Here is an 8,666-nt window from a genome sequence, read left to right as displayed (position 1 = left end):
TTGTGATCAGCCTATACTGTAGTTTATTATTTTGGTGTTAGCCCTGGGAGCATTTCCAGCACTATTAAACTTTTCCTTTGGCTTGCCTTCAGTCCGTCTTTTCTTGTAATTAATTATTTTCTAACAGAGATCCCCAACCTTCTCCTGGATAGCCCTTCTGTCTAATGCTCCTGCATGGCCATTGACACTTGTTCTTCCTACTGCTCGTAGACATCCTCTGATTGTTTTCACTGTTACTTCTAAGTTAATCCAATAATCCTTTACAATTCCTACTTGACTACTTATCTTGCTCATGCCTCTTGTTCATGAAGCTTTTTAGCTATTCCTGCCTGTTTTCACTGTCTCGTCTGAACTGTCCATCTCTGCCCAACTGCATTTAACATTCTCTTCCTCTTGCATCACTTTTCAACAGTTCATGCTCACCTAGACTTCTTCTTCTGTCTGGCCATGCCTTCTCGTCTGACTGGGTATGCCCCTTCCTCCTGCCTGATAGCAATGATATTCATCTAACATCATCCTTCTTATTTTTGCCCTTATTCTTGGAATTCCCCTCCGCATTTCCTTTCATTATCTCCAGCAATGTCTTCACCCTCTCCACTCTTCCTTCTGCCCTCTCCTTTATCTGCATTCCGTCACATCTTTTACCCACTATCCTTTTCAACTTTGTACCCCTGGCTTCTCTGAATCACATTCCTAAGAATCTTCACTCATCTGGCAGTAGGGTGGCGGGCCTGGCTCAGAGATCAATACTTTTGCTAAGCACTGCCATCATAGTGGCAAAGTAATAACTATTCACCAGGGGGTAGTATCCTAGTAGAACCCCTTATAGAAGGACATCATGATACAATGTAGCAAATGAAAGCTTATAGATATGTAATGTACAAACAATATTATTTAAATCAAACATCAATGAGATCTCATGGGGTTTGTGACGATAACAGCTAGTAAAGACAGTTCCTGTTCTTTTTGTAAATTGCCTAGATGTATGTGGGGGTGGGTGGGCAGGGATAATCTGTGCTCTGTTGTTTAAACCATGCAGATCTCTTATGGGGATGCTTCTGGAAAGTTTAGAAGGGTACAAGGTTTAGCAATGGAAACTTGAGGTCATGCTGCAGATTAAATGGGAATACAGATCAGATTAAATGTATTTCCTGGAATGTGACTGGTAGGACATAATCTATTGAATGACAGACACCCTCAGGCACAGGGTAAAAAGAGATGGGACCTGTGACAAGCTGTACGTCTACAAGAAATAAAAACTAAAGGTAAGGTAGGCAATGAAATTTAGACAAAGGGAATTTGATAACATTTATTTCTATCATGGACTGGGAGAGAGAGAAAAGGAGGACCATTTGTTACTTCATAGATCACTTTAGGTGACACTGCACACACTGAACATGAGTGGCACAGTCAGATAGATAATAAGGTGGGGAATAATAAATGGCAGAATATGGATGATTAGGAACATGTATGACCACAATCCAGATAAGCCTTCTTCTTAGTCTTTCTTAAAGAGTTTTAAAAAGTGGCATTTACAGCTGAGATTGCCAGTGTGATGGGGACTTTCAATTGATACTAGATTATAAAGTGGATAAATTGCTTAGTAAAGTGGAATATCATAAATAAAGTAAATAAATGGATGGCTAGTATTTACTGTACAGACTGTTAGAGGGCTATGAGAACAATGGGATAGGTATTGCCTTCCCAATGAATACTGCTAAACAGGGTGATAGCATTGATTGGGTGTAAACTAGAATTAAGGCATTAATTTGTCAGAACATGCAATGGTAGCATGTACATTTCAGTGTCTTGTATTAATCATGAAACAAAAAAGATGGAGAAGGGCACATTATAAAAGGAGAGGGGAAGCAGGAAAGAGAAGGGGTAACATCCAAAATAGCAAGTAGCCTTGTGGCACAGAGTGATAAAGCCTTTATTGCACTCCAGATGACTTGTGTTTGATTAGCTGCATGTGTGCTGGAAGGGCTGCAGGGGAAGGATAGGAGTGAGTAGCTGATGTCCGGTCACTCATCTGTCAGGTCACCCATCCGGGGGGAGAAGGGAGGCAGAGCTCAGGCTCACTGTAGTAAGCATCACATTTGCCATGTGAGCTCTATGATATGTAAGCAGAGAGCTACATAGTCAGGAGTTGTGCATGTATGGTTGCACCCATGCACCTCCCAATGGCAGTGATTGTGGAGCTGGCAAAGCCACTCTGAGTGAACAGAAGTAAGGCACAAATTCCAGTAAGGAGTATCATGCTGCACCAGTCTCCTCAATCACCTCAGTGGCCCCGGAGGTGAGTTCATTTGAGCCTGGGAGAGACAACGGCAAATCCAGTAGACCCAGTGAATGAGGAAAGGAGTGGGTGTCAGTTAATGTTCAGCTGTGGGGAAAAAGTATTCATGAAGGGAAACTGATTGAGAGAAATGAGACAGCGCAAGAAGAAGTGTGTTTGTTGTAGTGGGATGTCTAGAAAACTACACGTGGGAGAACTGATGGAGCAAGAGGGATGAATTAAAAAGTTAAGAAGAGACTGTTTATGAGACAAAGAAGAGGAACACTGGGTTATCTAGCAAGAAAAAGGGACGGGGGATGTAGGGATAAAAATTACTGAGCAAAAGTGGAAATGTTGTGAAGAGGGATTACTGATGGATGAAGGGGGGGGGTAGATTCTGCATGTACAACCCACTGCTAATTAAAGATATGGAGGGCAATGCTGTAATGAATGATGAGGGATTAGAGAGGTGTTTAGAGAATACCATAGAATCTTTATAGTGAGAATCTAGACAGTAAATGTAACAGCTGAGTCAAGAAAATATTGACTGTGGAACAGAGGAGCATTTGAATAGATGGGATAGTAAAAGCAGTGAAATTCCACAAAGTAAATAAGGCATCATGGACTAATAGGTTTCTAGTAAGATTATGTACATGGGATGAAGACAAGCTCTGGTAAGAGCTGATTATTTGTATAATAGGAGAAGAGTTTATTTGTGGGCAAATAATGAGACTAGGCCGTAGTAAGTGACAAAAGGTAGTATACCAGACAATGGCAGTTTTCATCATATCTCAGTGATTAATCTAGATCTTAAGACTTTAGCTAAGGTCATGGCTATGAGGCTGGTCAAGGTACTTCCATTAATCATAGAGCTGGGTCAGAATGACTGTGCACAAAATAGAACAATATCAGATAACTGGCAGGATGCTAATGACGTTTTGGATAATCATAGGCAGTGTGATACTAGAACAAGGGCGGTATTATTTGAAACCAAGAAATCATTTCATACAGTGCAATAGAATTTCATTTTTGCGGCATTATAAAGAAGGGGATTTGGAATATTTTTTGTACAGTGGCTATGATAGTTATACTGTAACGGGTCTGAATGGAGATCACCATACAGTGCGAAATGGGAAGATTTCCCATTACCGCAATGTAGTGCGATCTTGGAGTTGGTATATTTAAGTAGTGGGGGGTTGGGGGGTGCAGGGAGGCTTGCCCCCCTGCTAAACAGAGTTAGTTTTTTTTTTTGTGTGCTATGGTGTTTACTTTACATGGTCGATGTTTCAAATGTTCGATCATATGGTTTCTGCCATATGAAAGTCAGACATTTGAGCTGTCAATCATGTAAAGTAGACCCACTGTAATAAATCATACAGAGTTTATGTTAAGCATGGCCTCTCAGAAGTAAGTAAAATAAGAAAAAGCACTGGATGGACTACCCATTATTCCCTGGCACAATCCACCTTAATACTGCAAGAAATGGCATATCAAATGTGTCTTGTCCTTAATGGCAAGTGGAGAAGACAGAATGATAGGCAGTGCACTTTATATACATTTGCTGACTACTGTCTACTGATATGTAGAAATTTTAACGAAGTGCTGGGAGAAGTGTTTGACGTCTTCAGAAAATTCAGGGTGGTATCACAAATAATATGCAGTAAAAAGAAATCAGCACTGTTGGTGGAGAGAAAGGAAACAGATACACATGATCTGTGGATTAAAGAAATGTATCCCAGATATCTGAGATTGCAAGAAGAGATGGGAGAAAACATATGTCACAGAAACCTGCATGCACTAGAGGTGAGACTTCAAAGGGAATTGGACAATAGAATAGGTGTATTGCATTCCATGTCAGGTAAAAAAATCAAATGAGTAAACACTATGATTATGCCCAGTATGTGTTACCTCTCTATCATTTTTCAGGATTCAAGAATTAATAAATTAACAGTGTGTTGGGCAAGGGGTTGATAAAGGCAGGAGAATATCTTTAGAAAGGGCTCATATTTTGCTATGTAATAGAGGCTGGGGACTATCAAATCTTTAAAAATACACCATAGCATCTCATCTCCCTCAGCAGTTACATGAAAGTGAGGTAGAATGGGACTAGTAAGAGAGAACAGGAAGAACATGGACTGACTGGATACCTGGAGAAGAAGCCATTTGTCTGGGGGATTTTAGTGGGAGGAGGCATTCCCCAGTGGTACAATGTGAAACCATCCTGTAGTTCTGGATGAAGATACAGGCAAGCAGTAGGACAGAAGGGCTGAAGACTTGGGCACAGAAAGAGTCTAACAAAAGGAAAGATAATGTGTTTTGAGGAAATGCAAACAATACCCATTGTAAGGGAGAAAGAATGGTTCTCCTTTGAAAAAAATGTAGGCAATCTGATAGTGAGAAAAGAGAGAAGTAATGGGATAAGCAATGAAAAAAGTAATAAATAAGAGTGCAGAAGCAGTATTATGGAATAAATGACTGAATATTAGGAGAGTAAGGGTGAGTAAAATCTATAGGACTATATGGGGGAAAATCAGAGGTAACACAGCAATTGTTGTAACATAGATGGTTGAAAAAATAAATAAGTTGATACAAATAACAGTGAGAGGCAGGGAGTTTGGAAAGCTGTTAGGCAGCTGCATAAGTAGTCAGAATTTAAGGATCAACAGATGAGAAAAATATATGGATGGTACCTTACAGCCTTAACGTTTTATAATGATGAACTAAAAATGAAAACACACTGCTAGCAAGGGCAGCCTGAAGCTGGTATACTTCATATTTTTTGACACTGTCTAAATTTTGGAGTACATAATTTAAAGCTGTTTTATTAGGGCTGGAAATATTGGATCTTCTTCTTCTTCTTTTGGCTGCTCCCATTAGGGGTCGCCACAACAGATCAACTGTTTCCATTTCTTTCTGTCCTCTGCATCTTGCTCTGTCACACCAACCACCTTCATGTCCTCTCTCACCATATCCATAAACCTTATCTTAGGCCTTCCTCTTTTCCTGTTACCTGGCAGCTTCATCCTTAGCATCTTTTTCCCAATATACTCTGCATCCCTCCTCAGCACATGTCTAAACCAACGTAATCTTGCCTCTCTGGCTTTGTCTCCAAACCTTCCAACCTGGGCTGACCCTCTAATATACTTATTCCTAATCCTGTCCATCCTTGTCACACCCAGTGCAAATCTTAATATCTTCAGTTCTGCCACGTCAAGTTCTGACTCCTGCCTTTTTGTCAATGCCACTGTCTCCAACCCATATAACATAGCTGGTCTCACTACCCTCTTGTAGACCTTCCCTTTCACTCTTACTGGTATTCGTCTGTCACAAATCACTCCTGACACTCTTCTCCACCCACTCCATCCTGCCTGTACTCTCTTCTTCACCTCTCTTCCACACTCACCATTATTCTGAACTGTTGATCCCAAGTACTTAAACTCATTCACCTTCGCCACCTCTACTCCCTGAATCCTCCCTCACCATTCCTCTATCCTCCCTGTCATTCACACACATATATTCTGTCTTAGTCCTGCTGACCTTCATTCCTCTTCTCTCTAGAGCATATCTCCACCTCTCCAGGGTCTCCTCCACCTGTTCCCTACTCTCACTACATATCACAATGTCATCTGCAAACATCATAGTCCACAGGGACTCCTGTCTGATCTCGTCTGTCAACCTGTCCATCACCATTGCAAATAAGAAAGGGCTTAGAGCTGATCCTTGATGTAATCCCACCTCCATCTTAAATGCATCTGTCACTCCCACCGCAGACCTCACCACTGTCACACTACCCTTGTACATATCCTGTACCACTCTTACATACTTCTCTGACACTCCCGACTTCCTCATACAATACCACAACTCCTCTCTAGGCACCCTGTCATATGCTTTCTCTAACTCCACAAAGACACAATGCAACTCCTTCTGAACTTCTCTGTACTTCTCCATCAACACTCTCAGAGCAAACATCGCATCTATAGTGCTCTTTCCTGGCAGGAAACCATACTGCTGATCACTAATCATCAACTCCCTTCTTTACCTAGCTTCCACTACTCTTTCCCATAACTTCATGATGTGACTGATCAATTTTATCCCTCTGTAGTTACTACAGCTCAGCACATCACCCTTATTCTTAAAAATCGGTACCAAAACTCTTTTTCTCCATTCCTCAGGCATCCTCTCACTTTCCAAGATTTCATTAAACAATCTAGTTAAAAACTCCACTGCCATTTCACCTAAACACCTCCATGCTTCCACAGGTATGTCATCTGGACCAACAGCCTTTCCATTCTTCATCCTCTTCATAGCTATCCTTACGTCCTCCTTGCTAATCCATTGCACTTCATGATTCACTATCTGCACATCATCCAACCTTCTCTCCCTCTTATTCTCTTCATTCATCAACCCCTCAAAGTACTCTTTCCATCTGCTCAACACACTCTCCTTGCTTGTGAGTATGTTTCCCTCATTATCCTTTATCACCCTTAACTGCTGCACATCTTTACTAGCTCGGTCCCTCTGTCTAGCCAGTCAGTACAGGTCCTTATCTCCCTCCTTAGTGTCCAACCTTTTATACAACTCTTCATATGCCTTATCCTTAGCCTTCGTCACTTCTCTGTTTGCCATGCACCTCATCTCCTTATACTCTTATCTACTTTCTTCATTTCTTTGACAATCCCACTTCTTCTTCGCCAACCTCTTTCTCTGTATACTCTCCTGTACTTCTTCATTCCACCACCAGGTCTCCTTGTCCTCCTTCCTCTTTCCAGATGTCACACCAAGCACCTTTCTAGCCATCTCTCTTACTAGCTCTGCTGTAGTTACCCAGCTATTCGGTAACTCTTCACTGCCACCCAGTGCCTGTCTTAACTCTTCCCTGAACATCACCTCACAATTACCCTTTTTCAATTTCCACCATTTGATCCTTGGTGCTGCCCTCACACTCATCCTCCTCTTCTTGATCACCAATGTCATCCTACAAACCACCATCCTATGCTGCCTAACTACACTTTCCCCAGCCACCACTTTACAGTCTCCAATCTCCTTCAGATTGGCCCTTCTACATAAGATATAATCTACCTGTGTGCATCTTCCTCCACTCTTGTATGTCACCCTGTGCTCCTCCCTCTTGTTAAAATACGTATTCATCACAGCCATGTCCATCCTTTTCGCAAAATCCACTACCATCTGACCTTCTGCATTTCTTTGCTTAACACCATACCTACCCATCACTTCCTCATCCCCTCTGTTCCCTTCACCAACATGACCATTGAAATCTGCTCCAATCACAAGTCTCTCACCCTTTGGTACAGTTATCACCACTTCATCTAACTCACTCCAAAAATTTTCTTTCTCATTCATCGCACACCCAACTTGTGGAGCATATGCACTAACAACATTCATCATTACACCATCAATTTCCAGCTTCATAAATATCACTCTATCTCACACGCTTTTCACTTCCAAAACACTCTTAGCATACTGCTCCTTCAGGATAATGCCTACGCCATTTCTCCTCCCATCCACACCATGATAAAACAATTTGAAACCGCTTCCGATACACCTAGCCTTGCTCCCCTTCCATCTGGTCTCTTGCACACACAATATACCAACCGTCCTTCGGTCCATCACATCAGCTAGCTCTCTCTCTATACCAGTCCTACTGCCAACATTCAAAGTTCTGACCCTCACTATCACAGTCCTAGCCTTTACCTGCCTTCGGGCATGCCTTCCGCCTTCTTCTCCTTCGGCCAACAGTAGCCCAATTTCTGCCAACACCATGTTGACCAACAGTACTGGTGGCTGTCGTTGTTAACCCAGGCCTCGACCGATCCGATATGAATTTATGTACTGTTTTCTGCATGTATGGTTTGGCAAAATTTTACGCCGGATGCTCTTCCTGACGCAACCCTCCCCATTTATCCGGGCTTGGGACCGGCACAAAGAAATGCACTGGCTTGTGCATCCCCAGTGGCTGGGTTAGGGCTGGAAATATTGGATACTAGTGGTAATTAAGGATGAAGTAGGAGTAAACTGGAGGCTATTGAGAGTTGGATGTGTGCAGTTAAGCTTTTACAAGGCTCTAATCATAGTGGCATGGAAACCCACAGAAAGCTTCAAATGTATGTAGGGAAAATATTTACATTTAAAGATGCCAGCACATGCACAAGGGTACCAAAAGAATGTGGTAAAGACTTTTTACAGTTTTGGGATTTTGGGGGTTCTCTCTGACTGGAATGGAAAATTTGCAGGGAAAATGAATTGTGTTATCAGTAAAGAAGAATAAGGACTTAGAAATCTATTTTTGAACTGTGCAAACAGTACTTCTGCTTCTTTTATTTTGTTCTTTTGGATGATGGTGTTTTTCTGACATATGTTTAAGTAATTT

Source organism: Protopterus annectens, chromosome 8.part0 (genome assembly GCF_019279795.1).
Source record: "Protopterus annectens isolate FY-2018-M chromosome 8.part0, PAN1.0, whole genome shotgun sequence".
Taxonomy (NCBI): Eukaryota; Metazoa; Chordata; order Ceratodontiformes; family Protopteridae; genus Protopterus; species Protopterus annectens.
This window is presented reverse-complemented; position numbering follows the sequence as displayed.